Raw genomic sequence first — 19,356 nt, forward strand, 5'->3', positions numbered from 1 at the left:
TGGAAACTCTGTTTCCTCGTGGGCTGCCCAGGGCAGGCTCTCAGCAGTCCAGACACAGACCACGGTGATGACCGGCTCTGCTCTCTCCAAAGGGTTTTCATTGGTGTGTATCCTCATCTGAGCAGTCAGGCCATGGGTACTGCCTCTCCTTGCAACTTCTAGGCCAGGGCTCCTAGGCTAGAACTCTCAGGTCTAACTTGTAGAACTAGGCTACACCGGCCAAGTGCATTGCCTGTCCTCGCAACTTCACAGCTTTCTTCTCTTCTTTACTGCACATTGATTTTCAAGAGTGTGTTTGGGCCACAAGGATGTTGGGTCTTTCTCTAGCCTTATCTCATGAAGTTGAGACAACCTCATTCTTTCTGGTTGTTCCTGTGCTCTGTTTTCCCCATTCTCTTTCCTGGCTTCTTTTGGTGACTTTGTTTGTGCCTGAGGAAGAGCTCAGCATTTCTCTTCTGCCTGAGACATCACACAACAGTAATGCCCACCTGGAGATTAGTTGCCAAAAGGGCCTCGTTTTGCAGATGACATCTTGAAATCACCTGCACTGCCGTTTCTGATACACAAAGGCTGCCCTAAAGGAAATAAAAAACAAGTCCCAAGTCTAGTCTTAAAATATGTGGGCTGTCTAATGAAACCACCTTTTCTATGATTTCATTGATAGGCATTAACTGGAGACATCCAGAATATGGGAAGACACTGAGATATGAGAGAATTAAAGGTTGTCAGGGGCAAGGGAGGAGCAGGGAGTGCTTGAGGTGAATACAGGATTTGCAGGGGTTGAGGGAGGGTTGGTTGTGGAGAATGAAAGAGTCCCAAACTAGAAAGTGGTGATGGTTGCAGAGGATTGTGAAGGTCCTTAATGCTCCAGAAGTGTACCACCTAACATCAATTTTATTGATTAAAAATTTAAGGAAAAAATACACAAATCTGTGACAAACAAAATACAAATCATGAAAATAAAATACAGAAAAACTGAATGAAAAGAAGCTCAGGGGAAGCGAATTCAATCTCCACTGGGTAGAAAGCGAGTTGATGGCATCCACGGGTGGCAGAGAGGGATGGAGGATGCAAAGCCAAACCCTCCCCTGGACACGGTGTTTCCAGAAATGGAAATTTGGAAAGGGCTCTGGGTCTCTGTCCAGAGCAGAGGTCCATTCTCCTTGCAGAGGTGGGTCAATCATCGTGGGCATCTGCGTCTTGGGCAGAAGCCAGGGCAGGCTCTCCATTCAGAGGTGTTCTCTTATCCCCTGACTCAGGTTCTCCTGCCAAATTCCGAGCACGGGCCGGCAGAAGCGAACATGTAGGTGGAGGTGGAGGTTCTCCCCCGGGGATTGGAGCATTGGTGCCTGGGCCTGAGGGTCCTGCTTGCACAGAGATCTGATCTTCCCAGTGTGCTGGCCAATACCCAGTTGGCCTGGTGTCTATGGGAAGGCATGTCTCAGGTCTCGATCTCCTCTCAGTGGATCCCTGAGTCCTGGACATGTAGCAACCACCTCTGTAGAGACAGGGCTGGGAAGTGGAGCCTGGTTGAACCTGGGGGCTGGTGCTGGAGCTGTGAGAGAAGAAAAGGTTACCCACAGGCCTGCCTTTGCCCTTTGCCTCTCTGGAGACAATTCTACCCTGAGCTGTTGAGACAATTCTCAGTTTAGGAAGTCACAATAGGATGCCGTCCTGACTGCAGTCCACCAAGCAGAAGGTCTGAGGCCAGCCTTTGCTCCAGGTCCAGCACCAGCTTTGGGGGACTCCTCCTGTGTAGCTCAGGACTCCTTCCCCACACACTCACATGCACCAGCACCTCCTCACCTCTGTGCTCACCGTGCTGGGCTCCTGGTCCTCCTGCTGCCTCAGAGGCAGAGGTTCTCAGGGCTCTGGGTCGGACCCGGGCGTGCTGAGCTCCGTGGCAGCCTGAGACTGGGCCGCCGGGTGTGTCTTGGGTGGTGAAGGGGCAGCAGGCCTTCCCTGCTTCCTCTTCATTCCCAGTTGGGCTGAACCCTCTGTGGGCTCGCTCACCTGGAGGCTGCACTAGGCCTCAAGGGCGGGGGGTGGTGCTCCGACCCCTCCCTCGGGGAGGTGGATGGGGTGTCCCTCTCATCGGCCATATCCAGCGGGAAGCTCTGCAATGACAGTGACCATCAGCCAGCCCTGCTTGGAGTTTTCTGAGCTGGGCCTGGTCAGTATGGCTGTTGCTTCTGCCTACTCAAACTTTGGCTCCCAGAACCAACAGAGACGTGTGTCTGCTCAGATACCTACCCGGGAGAATGGAGACCCACCTGAGGGTGTGAGGTCAGCCTGGGCGGCTGCTGTTGCCTGCCCTGTCCTCATCCCACCCAGCCTGCTTTCCCCTGGGATGTGGATACAACCGGCCCACAGACTTCTGACCCCACATCCGCCTCGGTTTGCTTGAGGCAGACACACCCCAAGAAACCCCCATCCACACACACAGGCAAAGGACCGAGTGTTTCCGGGTGGCATGGGAGAGGTGGCCTGGCCCGGCCTGGGGCTCCCTGTGTTACCTTTCTGTTTCTCTGGGCAAAGGGCCAGAGGCCTCTCGGCGGGGGCCCTGAGCCAGCGTCCACAGGGTTCCCACACACTCTGCCTGTGAGCTCTCCTGAGGCCCCGGCCTCTGGGCAGGGGCAAACAGCAGACCTTCTTGGCAGCAAGTGATCTGGCTGGGGCTCCTCTCCACTCTGGAGGCCTGGATACCTGTGTTCCGGGTTCTGTTGTTTTATGTTGCCAGGAAGTGACATCATTTCCTGGGGTTTGTGCTGAGGTCCCTTCCCCAAAGCTCCCCAAGAAATCTCTTGGTTTCTGACTGCTGAACCGCCCCCCCCCCCCCCGAGGCCATGTGCAGGCACAGAGACGCCCACACAGCCCACCCTACATCCTTGGGGAGCCCTGGATGCAGCCAGGGCCTGAGCTCGGAGGACCCCGCTGCTCTCAGACCAGACCCCTTTTTCTCATAAGTCATGTGGCCCTGGACAAGCATATGCCCCTCAGGGTTTCCCCAGTCTCTCCATCTGCAGAGTGTGGATCACTCTCCCATCTGCCTCCTAGGTCTGTCGGCCTATGATCACCTCCGTGCCTTTCAACCTTGGGCTGATATGTCTCGGAGCTTGTGCACTGAGACTTCCAAAAGAAGAATTCAATATAGGGCTGACATACCACCGAATGGGGCAGAACATGGCCTGGATGGGTTCTGGACCTAGGAAAAGGCAGTCGTCTCGCCTTCCTGATATTTCAAGATCCCACCCCCCCACACACACACTGTGGGAGATCTTGAGGTAAGTTTCAGACCTCTCCCCTCCAACATAGAACAACCTTCGTCACCCTCCTGTTCCACTGAGATTCTGGCTCAAGTGTCCCACCTCAGTCTCTAGGGGAGATCAAGGCTTCCCCTATGATGCCTCCCAGGCTTCTCTCTTTTACTCTCATCCCCTTGGGTCATTTCCCCCCTTGCAGTGTGAATGAGCCTCTCATTGTTTCAAACCTTGAGATTGATTCATGCAAATTCTGTGAAATCTTATCATTTCCTCTCTCCTTTTTCAGTCTCTCTCTCTAGATGTGTCTGTTTCTTATCCTTTCTAAATTCAGTCTATTAATTTTTCCCTCTCTCTCTGTCTCTCTTGTGTATGCATGCCTATGAATATATGTATGCATGTCTATTGTTAGCATAGGTTTAAGTTTTAGGTTTTAGTTTTCAGTGAGATAAAGGATTGGGATTGGAGTTGCTGCGAGGGGAAGGGATAGGGGTGATGCTCTTGTTTCTGGTTCACTGAGTGATGTGAGTTCTTAGTCTCTTTTTCATAGGAACCCCTCCTCATAGACACCACTTGCAAATAGTCTCTCATATTCAGTTTGCTACCTTTTAATTTGTGAATGCTTAGCTTTTTTTTTGTTGCAAAGCTGTTCAATTGCATAGAAGCCCCTGGTGTTCTTTGGTTTCCTGTTTCCCTTACTTGAAGAGAGCCATTTTTGCTTCCCACACCAAATGTTAAGGAGCCTAAGGCACATGCTTATTTCAAGGAGTTTCAAACCTCCCTTGTGGCTCATCCGGTAAAGAGTCCACCTGCAAGGCGGGAGACCTGGGTTCGATTCCCGGGTTGGGAAATCCCCTGGAGAAGGGAAAAGCTACCCGCACCAGTATTCTGGCCTGGAGAATCCAATGGCCTGTATAGTCCATGGGGTTGCAAAAAGTCAGACAAAACTGAGCGACTTTCACTTTCTCTCAGAACTTCTAGCTTTGGGTTGACGTGTTTCACTGATTTTGTGGTGCTATGAGAACAAAAGGCAGTGTGATTCTTCAGATGCAGCCATCCACTTTTGCCATGGCCCTTTCTTGAAGAGGCTTTTGTGTTCCCATTTGCAGATTCTCCCCTCCTTTGTAGTAGGTGAATTGACCATAGAAGCTTGGGTTTATTTCTTGGACTCTCAACTCTGTTGTATGGATCTGGATGCGTGTGTATGTTTGTGTGCCCAACACCACACTGTCCAGATGATCCTAGTGTAGCAGTCTAGTTGGCTATCAGGCATCCTGGTAGACCCATATCAGGCCTTCTTTCCTTAGACTGTACAGACAATATAGGCTCCTTTGTGTTTTCATACCCATTTGGGAGTTCCTTGGTTTAGTGCCCTGAGAACATTGCTTGGCAACTTGAGAGGAATAGCACGGACCCTCTGGATTGCCTTCGGGGATGTGACATCATTTTACCAATAGGAATCCCTCCAATCCATGAGCTCAGCTTATTTTCCATCGGATCATGTGGATATCATCTTCTTTCATCCATCTCTTGCAGTTTTCTGAGACCAGGTCCTTCCCTCCTGGGTTAGATGGACTCCTGGGTATTTCCTCCTAGTGTATGTCATTGTCAATGGGGTTGATACCTACCTTCTCATTCTAAGAGTTTGTGGTGAGCATTGGAAATGCAAACGATTTTCCCCCCTTCCTCTCTGTCCATCTCTCTGAGCCACCAGGTAGAAGAGGCGTAGTCAGGGTCACACGGGGCTCAGGGAGTGCAGCTAGACTGTGTTTCTCAGGCCCTCAGTGCTGGGCATCATTCGCTATACTCTCCATGAACCTTCCTTGGTCTGGTGTCCCTTCAGACCTCTCCCTAGTTTTAATAACCTTGCTTGTGTTCTTTGTCTCTTTGGAGACACATCCTTTATCAGCTGTGTGTTTACAAGTATTTGTCTGCCAGTGTGTGACGTATCCTTTGCTTTTTTTCGTAAGGTCTTTACCAGAGTGGAGACCTTTGATTTTGCACAGTCCACAGGATTGCCTTTTTGTGCATTGCCTTTCTGTATTGTTTCTGAAGACTCCAAGCTCATGTCTAGCCTCTGCTCGATTTTCTGCTGGATTTGTGAGATGTTTGGCATGGAAAATATGTCTCAGAAAAATTTGAAACGAATTTGGTGTAAGGTGTCAAGTTTCCATCCTCATTCATGTCATCCCCTCTGGTTTTCAATTCATCGCTCCTGAACTCCTTTGGAGACCTTGTGGGAAGTTTGGTTGCCTTTCAGTTTGAATTTCTGCTCTTGAATAGATTCACCCAGTTCTGCCAGCAGGGACACGGTAAAGGGTGAGTGAGGGGCAGCCTGCCCTCCCAGCACTGACCACACTGTGTGGTGAGTGTTGCTCTCCCCTCTGGGAGCCCCAGGCCACAGGCATCCCAGTGAGTAGCCAGCTCTGTTCGCAGCTGAAAGGAGTTAGTCTCTCAGGAGCCTCTGTGAGGCTGCCTTTGGGTCTCCCAGGGTGGGAGTTTACAGTGACAGGACCCATTGCACTGCAAGTGAAGTGAGAACCCATATGACATCCGCCACTGCTCCCTCCTAAAGAGATGCACCTGAGGCCCCTTGAGGGTCCTGCACAGAGAGCTCTTTAGTGGACATGCTGGAAACTCTATTTCCTCGTGGGCTGCCCAGGGCAGGCTCTCAGCAGTCCAGACACAGACCACGGTGATGACCGGCTCTGCTCTCTCCAAAGGGTTTTCATTGGTGTGTATCCTCATCTGAGCAGTCAGGCCATGGGTACTGCCTCTCCTTGCAACTTCTAGGCCAGGGCTCCTAGGCTAGAACTCTCAGGTCTAACTTGTAGAACTAGGCTACACCGGCCAAGTGCATTGCCTGTCCTCGCAACTTCACAGCTTTCTTCTCTTCTTTACTGCACATTGATTTTCAAGAGTGTGTTTGGGCCACAAGGATGTTGGGTCTTTCTCTAGCCTTATCTCATGAAGTTGAGACAACCTCATTCTTTCTGGTTGTTCCTGTGCTCTGTTTTCCCCATTCTCTTTCCTGGCTTCTTTTGGTGACTTTGTTTGTGCCTGAGGAAGAGCTCAGCATTTCTCTTCTGCCTGAGACATCACACAACAGTAATGCCCACCTGGAGATTAGTTGCCAAAAGGGCCTCGTTTTGCAGATGACATCTTGAAATCACCTGCACTGCCGTTTCTGATACACAAAGGCTGCCCTAAAGGAAATAAAAAACAAGTCCCAAGTCTAGTCTTAAAATATGTGGGCTGTCTAATGAAACCACCTTTTCTATGATTTCATTGATAGGCATTAACTGGAGACATCCAGAATATGGGAAGACACTGAGATATGAGAGAATTAAAGGTTGTCAGGGGCAAGGGAGGAGCAGGGAGTGCTTGAGGTGAATACAGGATTTGCAGGGGTTGAGGGAGGGTTGGTTGTGGAGAATGAAAGAGTCCCAAACTAGAAAGTGGTGATGGTTGCAGAGGATTGTGAAGGTCCTTAATGCTCCAGAAGTGTACCACCTAACATCAATTTTATTGATTAAAAATTTAAGGAAAAAATACACAAATCTGTGACAAACAAAATACAAATCATGAAAATAAAATACAGAAAAACTGAATGAAAAGAAGCTCAGGGGAAGCGAATTCAATCTCCACTGGGTAGAAAGCGAGTTGATGGCATCCACGGGTGGCAGAGAGGGATGGAGGATGCAAAGCCAAACCCTCCCCTGGACACGGTGTTTCCAGAAATGGAAATTTGGAAAGGGCTCTGGGTCTCTGTCCAGAGCAGAGGTCCATTCTCCTTGCAGAGGTGGGTCAATCATCGTGGGCATCTGCGTCTTGGGCAGAAGCCAGGGCAGGCTCTCCATTCAGAGGTGTTCTCTTATCCCCTGACTCAGGTTCTCCTGCCAAATTCCGAGCACGGGCCGGCAGAAGCGAACATGTAGGTGGAGGTGGAGGTTCTCCCCCGGGGATTGGAGCATTGGTGCCTGGGCCTGAGGGTCCTGCTTGCACAGAGATCTGATCTTCCCAGTGTGCTGGCCAATACCCAGTTGGCCTGGTGTCTATGGGAAGGCATGTCTCAGGTCTCGATCTCCTCTCAGTGGATCCCTGAGTCCTGGACATGTAGCAACCACCTCTGTAGAGACAGGGCTGGGAAGTGGAGCCTGGTTGAACCTGGGGGCTGGTGCTGGAGCTGTGAGAGAAGAAAAGGTTACCCACAGGCCTGCCTTTGCCCTTTGCCTCTCTGGAGACAATTCTACCCTGAGCTGTTGAGACAATTCTCAGTTTAGGAAGTCACAATAGGATGCCGTCCTGACTGCAGTCCACCAAGCAGAAGGTCTGAGGCCAGCCTTTGCTCCAGGTCCAGCACCAGCTTTGGGGGACTCCTCCTGTGTAGCTCAGGACTCCTTCCCCACACACTCACATGCACCAGCACCTCCTCACCTCTGTGCTCACCGTGCTGGGCTCCTGGTCCTCCTGCTGCCTCAGAGGCAGAGGTTCTCAGGGCTCTGGGTCGGACCCGGGCGTGCTGAGCTCCGTGGCAGCCTGAGACTGGGCCGCCGGGTGTGTCTTGGGTGGTGAAGGGGCAGCAGGCCTTCCCTGCTTCCTCTTCATTCCCAGTTGGGCTGAACCCTCTGTGGGCTCGCTCACCTGGAGGCTGCACTAGGCCTCAAGGGCGGGGGGTGGTGCTCCGACCCCTCCCTCGGGGAGGTGGATGGGGTGTCCCTCTCATCGGCCATATCCAGCGGGAAGCTCTGCAATGACAGTGACCATCAGCCAGCCCTGCTTGGAGTTTTCTGAGCTGGGCCTGGTCAGTATGGCTGTTGCTTCTGCCTACTCAAACTTTGGCTCCCAGAACCAACAGAGACGTGTGTCTGCTCAGATACCTACCCGGGAGAATGGAGACCCACCTGAGGGTGTGAGGTCAGCCTGGGCGGCTGCTGTTGCCTGCCCTGTCCTCATCCCACCCAGCCTGCTTTCCCCTGGGATGTGGATACAACCGGCCCACAGACTTCTGACCCCACATCCGCCTCGGTTTGCTTGAGGCAGACACACCCCAAGAAACCCCCATCCACACACACAGGCAAAGGACCGAGTGTTTCCGGGTGGCATGGGAGAGGTGGCCTGGCCCGGCCTGGGGCTCCCTGTGTTACCTTTCTGTTTCTCTGGGCAAAGGGCCAGAGGCCTCTCGGCGGGGGCCCTGAGCCAGCGTCCACAGGGTTCCCACACACTCTGCCTGTGAGCTCTCCTGAGGCCCCGGCCTCTGGGCAGGGGCAAACAGCAGACCTTCTTGGCAGCAAGTGATCTGGCTGGGGCTCCTCTCCACTCTGGAGGCCTGGATACCTGTGTTCCGGGTTCTGTTGTTTTATGTTGCCAGGAAGTGACATCATTTCCTGGGGTTTGTGCTGAGGTCCCTTCCCCAAAGCTCCCCAAGAAATCTCTTGGTTTCTGACTGCTGAACCGCCCCCCCCCCCCCCCCGAGGCCATGTGCAGGCACAGAGACGCCCACACAGCCCACCCTACATCCTTGGGGAGCCCTGGATGCAGCCAGGGCCTGAGCTCGGAGGACCCCGCTGCTCTCAGACCAGACCCCTTTTTCTCATAAGTCATGTGGCCCTGGACAAGCATATGCCCCTCAGGGTTTCCCCAGTCTCTCCATCTGCAGAGTGTGGATCACTCTCCCATCTGCCTCCTAGGTCTGTCGGCCTATGATCACCTCCGTGCCTTTCAACCTTGGGCTGATATGTCTCGGAGCTTGTGCACTGAGACTTCCAAAAGAAGAATTCAATATAGGGCTGACATACCACCGAATGGGGCAGAACATGGCCTGGATGGGTTCTGGACCTAGGAAAAGGCAGTCGTCTCGCCTTCCTGATATTTCAAGATCCCACCCCCCCACACACACACTGTGGGAGATCTTGAGGTAAGTTTCAGACCTCTCCCCTCCAACATAGAACAACCTTCGTCACCCTCCTGTTCCACTGAGATTCTGGCTCAAGTGTCCCACCTCAGTCTCTAGGGGAGATCAAGGCTTCCCCTATGATGCCTCCCAGGCTTCTCTCTTTTACTCTCATCCCCTTGGGTCATTTCCCCCCTTGCAGTGTGAATGAGCCTCTCATTGTTTCAAACCTTGAGATTGATTCATGCAAATTCTGTGAAATCTTATCATTTCCTCTCTCCTTTTTCAGTCTCTCTCTCTAGATGTGTCTGTTTCTTATCCTTTCTAAATTCAGTCTATTAATTTTTCCCTCTCTCTCTGTCTCTCTTGTGTATGCATGCCTATGAATATATGTATGCATGTCTATTGTTAGCATAGGTTTAAGTTTTAGGTTTTAGTTTTCAGTGAGATAAAGGATTGGGATTGGAGTTGCTGCAAGGGGAAGGGATAGGGGTGATGCTCTTGTTTCTGGTTCACTGAGTGATGTGAGTTCTTAGTCTCTTTTTCATAGGAACCCCTCCTCATAGACACCACTTGCAAATAGTCTCTCATATTCAGTTTGCTACCTTTTAATTTGTGAATGCTTAGCTTTTTTTTGTTGCAAAGCTGTTCAATTGCATAGAAGCCCCTGGTGTTCTTTGGTTTCCTGTTTCCCTTACTTGAAGAGAGCCATTTTTGCTTCCCACACCAAATGTTAAGGAGCTTAAGGCACATGCTTATTTCAAGGAGTTTCAAACCTCCCTTGTGGCTCATCCGGTAAAGAGTCCACCTGCAAGGCGGGAGACCTGGGTTCGATTCCCGGGTTGGGAAATCCCCTGGAGAAGGGAAAAGCTACCCGCACCAGTATTCTGGCCTGGAGAATCCAATGGCCTGTATAGTCCATGGGGTTGCAAAAAGTCAGACAAAACTGAGCGACTTTCACTTTCACTCAGAACTTCTAGCTTTGGGTTGACGTGTTTCACTGATTTTGTGGTGCTATGAGAACAAAAGGCAGTGTGATTCTTCAGATGCAGCCATCCACTTTTGCCATGGCCCTTTCTTGAAGAGGCTTTTGTGTTCCCATTTGCAGATTCTCCCCTCCTTTGTAGTAGGTGAATTGACCATAGAAGCTTGGGTTTATTTCTTGGACTCTCAACTCTGTTGTATGGATCTGGATGCGTGTGTATGTTTGTGTGCCCAACACCACACTGTCCAGATGATCCTAGTGTAGCAGTCTAGTTGGCTATCAGGCATCCTGGTAGACCCATATCAGGCCTTCTTTCCTTAGACTGTACAGACAATATAGGCTCCTTTGTGTTTTCATACCCATTTGGGAGTTCCTTGGTTTAGTGCCCTGAGAACATTGCTTGGCAACTTGAGAGGAATAGCACGGACCCTCTGGATTGCCTTCGGGGATGTGACATCATTTTACCAATAGGAATCCCTCCAATCCATGAGCTCAGCTTATTTTCCATCGGATCATGTGGATATCATCTTCTTTCATCCATCTCTTGCAGTTTTCTGAGACCAGGTCCTTCCCTCCTGGGTTAGATGGACTCCTGGGTATTTCCTCCTAGTGTATGTCATTGTCAATTGGGTTGATACCTACCTTCTCATTCTAAGAGTTTGTGGTGAGCATTGGAAATGCAAACGATTTTCCCCCCTTCCTCTCTGTCCATCTCTCTGAGCCACCAGGTAGAAGAGGCGTAGTCAGGGTCACACGGGGCTCAGGGAGTGCAGCTAGACTGTGTTTCTCAGGCCCTCAGTGCTGGGCATCATTCGCTATACTCTCCATGAACCTTCCTTGGTCTGGTGTCCCTTCAGACCTCTCCCTAGTTTTAATAACCTTGCTTGTGTTCTTTGTCTCTTTGGAGACACATCCTTTATCAGCTGTGTGTTTACAAGTATTTGTCTGCCAGTGTGTGACGTATCCTTTGCTTTTTTTCGTAAGGTCTTTACCAGAGTGGAGACCTTTGATTTTGCACAGTCCACAGGATTGCCTTTTTGTGCATTGCCTTTCTGTATTGTTTCTGAAGACTCCAAGCTCATGTCTAGCCTCTGCTCGATTTTCTGCTGGATTTGTGAGATGTTTGGCATGGAAAATATGTCTCAGAAAAATTTGAAACGAATTTGGTGTAAGGTGTCAAGTTTCCATCCTCATTCATGTCATCCCCTCTGGTTTTCAATTCATCGCTCCTGAACTCCTTTGGAGACCTTGTGGGAAGTTTGGTTGCCTTTCAGTTTGAATTTCTGCTCTTGAATAGATTCACCCAGTTCTGCCAGCAGGGACACGGTAAAGGGTGAGTGAGGGGCAGCCTGCCCTCCCAGCACTGACCACACTGTGTGGTGAGTGTTGCTCTCCCCTCTGGGAGCCCCAGGCCACAGGCATCCCAGTGAGTAGCCAGCTCTGTTCGCAGCTGAAAGGAGTTAGTCTCTCAGGAGCCTCTGTGAGGCTGCCTTTGGGTCTCCCAGGGTGGGAGTTTACAGTGACAGGACCCATTGCACTGCAAGTGAAGTGAGAACCCATATGACATCCGCCACTGCTCCCTCCTAAAGAGATGCACCTGAGGCCCCTTGAGGGTCCTGCACAGAGAGCTCTTTAGTGGACATGCTGGAAACTCTGTTTCCTCGTGGGCTGCCCAGGGCAGGCTCTCAGCAGTCCAGACACAGACCACGGTGATGACCGGCTCTGCTCTCTCCAAAGGGTTTTCATTGGTGTGTATCCTCATCTGAGCAGTCAGGCCATGGGTACTGCCTCTCCTTGCAACTTCTAGGCCAGGGCTCCTAGGCTAGAACTCTCAGGTCTAACTTGTAGAACTAGGCTACACCGGCCAAGTGCATTGCCTGTCCTCGCAACTTCACAGCTTTCTTCTCTTCTTTACTGCACATTGATTTTCAAGAGTGTGTTTGGGCCACAAGGATGTTGGGTCTTTCTCTAGCCTTATCTCATGAAGTTGAGACAACCTCATTGTTTCTGGTTGTTCCTGTGCTCTGTTTTCCCCATTCTCTTTCCTGGCTTCTTTTGGTGACTTTGTTTGTGCCTGAGGAAGAGCTCAGCATTTCTCTTCTGCCTGAGACATCACACAACAGTAATGCCCACCTGGAGATTAGTTGCCAAAAGGGCCTCGTTTTGCAGATGACATCTTGAAATCACCTGCACTGCCGTTTCTGATACACAAAGGCTGCCCTAAAGGAAATAAAAAACAAGTCCCAAGTCTAGTCTTAAAATATGTGGGCTGTCTAATGAAACCACCTTTTCTATGATTTCATTGATAGGCATTAACTGGAGACATCCAGAATATGGGAAGACACTGAGATATGAGAGAATTAAAGGTTGTCAGGGGCAAGGGAGGAGCAGGGAGTGCTTGAGGTGAATACAGGATTTGCAGGGGGTGAGGGAGGGTTGGTTGTGGAGAATGAAAGAGTCCCAAACTAGAAAGTGGTGATGGTTGCAGAGGATTGTGAAGGTCCTTAATGCTCCAGAAGTGTACCACCTAACATCAATTTTATTGATTAAAAATTTAAGGAAAAAATACACAATTCTGTGACAAACAAAATACAAATCAAGAAAATAAAATACAGAAAAACTGAATGAAAAGAAGCTCAGGGGAAGCGAATTCAATCTCCACTGGGTAGAAAGCGAGTTGATGGCATCCACGGGTGGCAGAGAGGGATGGAGGATGCAAAGCCAAACCCTCCCCTGGACACGGTGTTTCCAGAAATGGAAATTTGGAAAGGGCTCTGGGTCTCTGTCCAGAGCAGAGGTCCATTCTCCTTGCAGAGGTGGGTCAATCATCGTGGGCATCTGCGTCTTGGGCAGAAGCCAGGGCAGGCTCTCCCTTCAGAGGTGTTCTCTTATCCCCTGACTCAGGTTCTCCTGCCAAAACCCGAGCACGGGCCGGCAGAAGCGAACATGTAGGTGGAGGTGGAGGTTCTCCCCCGGGGATTGGAGCATTGGTGCCTGGGCCTGAGGGTCCTGCTTGCACAGAGATCTGATCTTCCCAGTGTGCTGGCCAATACCCAGTTGGCCTGGTGTCTATGGGAAGGCATGTCTCAGGTCTCGATCTCCTCTCAGTGGATCCCTGAGTCCTGGACATGTAGCAACCACCTCTGTAGAGACAGGGCTGGGAAGTGGAGCCTGGTTGAACCTGGGGGCTGGTGCTGGAGCTGTGAGAGAAGAAAAGGTTACCCACAGGCCTGCCTTTGCCCTTTGCCTCTCTGGAGACAATTCTACCCTGAGCTGTTGAGACAATTCTCAGTTTAGGAAGTCACAATAGGATGTCGTCCTGACTGCAGTCCACCAAGCAGAAGGTCTGAGGCCAGCCTTTGCTCCAGGTCCAGCACCAGCTTTGGGGGACTCCTCCTGTGTAGCTCAGGACTCCTTCCCCACACACTCACATGCACCAGCACCTCCTCACCTCTGTGCTCACCGTGCTGGGCTCCTGGTCCTCCTGCTGCCTCAGAGGCAGAGGTTCTCAGGGCTCTGGGTCGGACCCGGGCGTGCTGAGCTCCGTGGCAGCCTGAGACTGGGCCGCCGGGTGTGTCTTGGGTGGTGAAGGGGCAGCAGGCCTTCCCTGCTTCCTCTTCATTCCCAGTTGGGCTGAACCCTCTGTGGGCTCGCTCACCTGGAGGCTGCACTAGGCCTCAAGGGCGGGGGGTGGTGCTCCGACCCCTCCCTCGGAGAGGTGGATGGGGTGTCCCTCTCATCGGCCATATCCAGCGGGAAGCTCTGCAATGACAGTGACCATCAGCCAGCCCTGCTTGGAGTTTTCTGAGCTGGGCCTGGTCAGTATGGCTGTTGCTTCTGCCTACTCAAACTTTGGCTCCCAGAACCAACAGAGACGTGTGTCTGCTCAGATACCTACCCGGGAGAATGGAGACCCACCTGAGGGTGTGAGGTCAGCCTGGGCGGCTGCTGTTGCCTGCCCTGTCCTCATCCCACCCAGCCTGCTTTCCCCTGGGATGTGGATACAACCGGCCCACAGACTTCTGACCCCACATCCGCCTCGGTTTGCTTGAGGCAGACACACCCCAAGAAACCCCCATCCACACACACAGGCAAAGGACCGAGTGTTTCCGGGTGGCATGGGAGAGGTGGCCTGGCCCGGCCTGGGGCTCCCTGTGTTACCTTTCTGTTTCTCTGGGCAAAGGGCCAGAGGCCTCTCGGCGGGGGCCCTGAGCCAGCGTCCACAGTGTTCCCACACACTCTGCCTGTGAGCTCTCCTGAGGCCCCGGCCTCTGGGCAGGGGCAAACAGCAGACCTTCTTGGCAGCAAGTGATCTGGCTGGGGCTCCTCTCCACTCTGGAGGCCTGGATACCTGTGTTCCGGGTTCTGTTGTTTTATGTTGCCAGGAAGTGACATCATTTCCTGGGGTTTGTGCTGAGGTCCCTTCCCCAAAGCTCCCCAAGAAATCTCTTGGTTTCTGACTGCTGAACCGCCCCCCCAACGAGGCCATGTGCAGGCACAGAGACGCCCACACAGCCCACCCTACATCCTTGGGGAGCCCTGGATGCAGCCAGGGCCTGAGCTCGGAGGACCCCGCTGCTCTCAGACCAGACCCCTTTTTCTCATAAGTCATGTGGCCCTGGACAAGCATATGCCCCTCAGGGTTTCCCCAGTCTCTCCATCTGCAGAGTGTGGATCACTCTCCCATCTGCCTCCTAGGTCTGTCGGCCTATGATCACCTCCGTGCCTTTCAACCTTGGGCTGATATGTCTCGGAGCTTGTGCACTGAGACTTCCAAAAGAAGAATTCAATATAGGGCTGACATACCACCGAATGGGGCAGAACATGGCCTGGATGGGTTCTGGACCTAGGAAAAGGCAGTCGTCTCGCCTTCCTGATATTTCAAGATCCCACCCCCCCACACACACACTGTGGGAGATCTTGAGGTAAGTTTCAGACCTCTCCCCTCCAACATAGAACAACCTTCGTCACCCTCCTGTTCCACTGAGATTCTGGCTCAAGTGTCCCACCTCAGTCTCTAGGGGAGATCAAGGCTTCCCCTATGATGCCTCCCAGGCTTCTCTCTTTTACTCTCATCCCCTTGGGTCATTTCCCCCCTTGCAGTGTGAATGAGCCTCTCATTGTTTCAAACCTTGAGATTGATTCATGCAAATTCTGTGAAATCTTATCATTTCCTCTCTCCTTTTTCAGTCTCTCTCTCTAGATGTGTCTGTTTCTTATCCTTTCTAAATTCAGTCTATTAATTTTTCCCTCTCTCTCTGTCTCTCTTGTGTATGCATGCCTATGAATATATGTATGCATGTCTATTGTTAGCATAGGTTTAAGTTTTAGGTTTTAGTTTTCAGTGAGATAAAGGATTGGGATTGGAGTTGCTGCGAGGGGAAGGGATAGGGGTGATGCTCTTGTTTCTGGTTCACTGAGTGATGTGAGTTCTTAGTCTCTTTTTCATAGGAACCCCTCCTCATAGACACCACTTGCAAATAGTCTCTCATATTCAGTTTGCTACCTTTTAATTTGTGAATGCTTAGCTTTTTTTTGTTGCAAAGCTGTTCAATTGCATAGAAGCCCCTGGTGTTCTTTGGTTTCCTGTTTCCCTTACTTGAAGAGAGACATTTTTGCTTCCCACACCAAATGTTAAGGAGCCTAAGGCACATGCTTATTTCAAGGAGTTTCAAACCTCCCTTGTGGCTCATCCGGTAAAGAGTCCACCTGCAAGGCGGGAGACCTGGGTTCGATTCCCGGGTTGGGAAATCCCCTGGAGAAGGGAAAAGCTACCCGCACCAGTATTCTGGCCTGGAGAATCCAATGGCCTGTATAGTCCATGGGGTTGCAAAAAGTCAGACAAAACTGAGCGACTTTCACTTTCACTCAGAACTTCTAGCTTTGGGTTGACGTGTTTCACTGATTTTGTGGTGCTATGAGAACAAAAGGCAGTGTGATTCTTCAGATGCAGCCATCCACTTTTGCCATGGCCCTTTCTTGAAGAGGCTTTTGTGTTCCCATTTGCAGATTCTCCCCTCCTTTGTAGTAGGTGAATTGACCATAGAAGCTTGGGTTTATTTCTTGGACTCTCAACTCTGTTGTATGGATCTGGATGCGTGTGTATGTTTGTGTGCCCAACACCACACTGTCCAGATGATCCTAGTGTAGCAGTCTAGTTGGCTATCAGGCATCCTGGTAGACCCATATCAGGCCTTCTTTCCTTAGACTGTACAGACAATATAGGCTCCTTTGTGTTTTCATACCCATTTGGGAGTTCCTTGGTTTAGTGCCCTGAGAACATTGCTTGGCAACTTGAGAGGAATAGCACGGACCCTCTGGATTGCCTTCGGGGATGTGACATCATTTTACCAATAGGAATCCCTCCAATCCATGAGCTCAGCTTATTTTCCATCGGATCATGTGGATATCATCTTCTTTCATCCATCTCTTGCAGTTTTCTGAGACCAGGTCCTTCCCTCCTGGGTTAGATGGACTCCTGGGTATTTCCTCCTAGTGTATGTCATTGTCAATGGGGTTGATACCTACCTTCTCATTCTAAGAGTTTGTGGTGAGCATTGGAAATGCAAACGATTTTCCCCCCTTCCTCTCTGTCCATCTCTCTGAGCCACCAGGTAGAAGAGGCGTAGTCAGGGTCACACGGGGCTCAGGGAGTGCAGCTAGACTGTGTTTCTCAGGCCCTCAGTGCTGGGCATCATTCGCTATACTCTCCATGAACCTTCCTTGGTCTGGTGTCCCTTCAGACCTCTCCCTAGTTTTAATAACCTTGCTTGTGTCCTTTGTCTCTTTGGAGACACATCCTTTATCAGCTGTGTGTTTACAAGTATTTGTCTGCCAGTGTGTGACGTATCCTTTGCTTTTTTTCGTAAGGTCTTTACCAGAGTGGAGACCTTTGATTTTGCACAGTCCACAGGATTGCCTTTTTGTGCATTGCCTTTCTGTATTGTTTCTGAAGACTCCAAGCTCGTGTCTAGCCTCTGCTCGATTTTCTGCTGGATTTGTGAGATGTTTGGCATGGAAAATATGTCTCAGAAAAATTTGAAACGAATTTGGTGTAAGGTGTCAAGTTTCCATCCTCATTCATGTCATCCCCTCTGGTTTTCAATTCATCGCTCCTGAACTCCTTTGGAGACCTTGTGGGAAGTTTGGTTGCCTTTCAGTTTGAATTTCTGCTCTTGAATAGATTCACCCAGTTCTGCCAGCAGGGACACGGTAAAGGGTGAGTGAGGGGCAGCCTGCCCTCCCAGCACTGACCACACTGTGTGGTGAGTGTTGCTCTCCCCTCTGGGAGCCCCAGGCCACAGGCATCCCAGTGAGTAGCCAGCTCTGTTCGCAGCTGAAAGGAGTTAGTCTCTCAGGAGCCTCTGTGAGGCTGCCTTTGGGTCTCCCAGGGTGGGAGTTTACAGTGACAGGACCCATTGCACTGCAAGTGAAGTGAGAACCCATATGACATCTGCCACTGCTCCCTCCTAAAGAGATGCACCTGAGGCCCCTTGAGGGTCCTGCACAGAGAGCTCTTTAGTGGACATGCTGGAAACTCTGTTTCCTCGTGGGCTGCCCAGGGCAGGCTCTCAGCAGTCCAGACACAGACCACGGTGATGACTGGCCCTGCTCTCTCCAAAGGGTTTTCATTGGTGTGTATCCTCATCTGAGCAGTCAGGCCATGTGTACTGCCTCTCCTTGCAACTTCTAGGCCAGGGCTCCTAGGCTAGAACTCTCAGGTCTAACTTGTAGAACTAGGCTACAGCGGCCAAGTGCATTGCCTGTCCTCGCAACTTCACAGCTTTCTTCTCTTCTTTACTGCACATTGATTTTCAAGAGTGTGTTTGGGCCACGAGGATGTTGGGTCTTTCTCTAGCCTTATCTCATGAAGTTGAGACAACCTCATTGTTTCTGGTTGTTCCTGTGCTCTGTTTTCCCCATTCTCTTTCCTGGCTTCTTTTGGTGACTTTGTTTGTGCCTGAGGAAGAGCTCAGCATTTCTCTTCTGCCTGAGACATCACACAACAGTAATGCCCACCTGGAGATTAGTTGCCAAAAGGGCCTCGTTTTGCAGATGACATCTTGAAATCACCTGCACTGCCGTTTCTGATACACAAAGGCTGCCCTAAAGGAAATAAAAAACAAGTCCCAAGTCTAGTCTTAAAATATGTGGGCTGTCTAATGAAACCACCTTTTCTATGATTTCATTGATAGGCATTAACTGGAGACATCCAGAATATGGGAAGACACTGAGATATGAGAGAATTAAAGGTTGTCAGGGGCAAGGGAGGAGCAGGGAGTGCTTGAGGTGAATACAGGATTTGCAGGGGGTGAGGGAGGGTTGGTTGTGGAGAATGAAAGAGTCCCAAACTAGAAAGTGGTGATGGTTGCAGAGGATTGTGAAGGTCCTTAATGCTCCAGAAGTGTACCACCTAACATCAATTTTATTGATTAAAAATTTAAGGAAAAAATACACAATTCTGTGACAAACAAAATACAAATCAAGAAAATAAAATACAGAAAAACTGAATGAAAAGAAGCTCAGGGGAAGCGAATTCAATCTCCACTGGGTAGAAAGCGAGTTGATGGCATCCACGGGTGGCAGAGAGGGATGGAGGATGCAAAGCCAAACCCTCCCCTGGACACGGTGTTTCCAGAAATGGAAATTTGGAAAGGGCTCTGGGTCTCTGTCCAGAGCAGAGGTCCATTCTCCTTGCAGAGGTGGGTCAATCATCGTGGGCATCTGCGTCTTGGGCAGAAGCCAGGGCAGGCTCTCCCTTCAGAGGTGTTCTCTTATCCCCTGACTCAGGTTCTCCTGCCAAAATCCGAGCACGGGCCGGCAGAAGCGAACATGTAGGTGGAGGTGGAGGTTCTCCCCCGGGGATTGGAGCATTGGTGCCTGGGCCTGAGGGTCCTGCTTGCACAGAGATCTGATCTTCCCAGTGTGCTGGCCAATACCCAGTTGGCCTGGTGTCTATGGGAAGGCATGTCTCAGGTCTCGATCTCCTCTCAGTGGATCCCTGAGTCCTGGACATGTAGCAACCACCTCTGTAGAGACAGGGCTGGGAAGTGGAGCCTGGTTGAACCTGGGGGCTGGTGCTGGAGCTGTGAGAGAAGAAAAGGTTACCCACAGGCCTGCCTTTGCCCTTTGCCTCTCTGGAGACAATTCTACCCTGAGCTGTTGAGACAATTCTCAGTTTAGGAAGTCACAATAGGATGTCGTCCTGACTGCAGTCC

Source organism: Giraffa tippelskirchi, chromosome 9, assembly GCF_054371585.1.
Source record: "Giraffa tippelskirchi isolate mGirTip1 chromosome 9, T2T-mGirTip1v1.2.pri, whole genome shotgun sequence".
Taxonomy (NCBI): domain Eukaryota; kingdom Metazoa; phylum Chordata; class Mammalia; order Artiodactyla; family Giraffidae; genus Giraffa; species Giraffa tippelskirchi.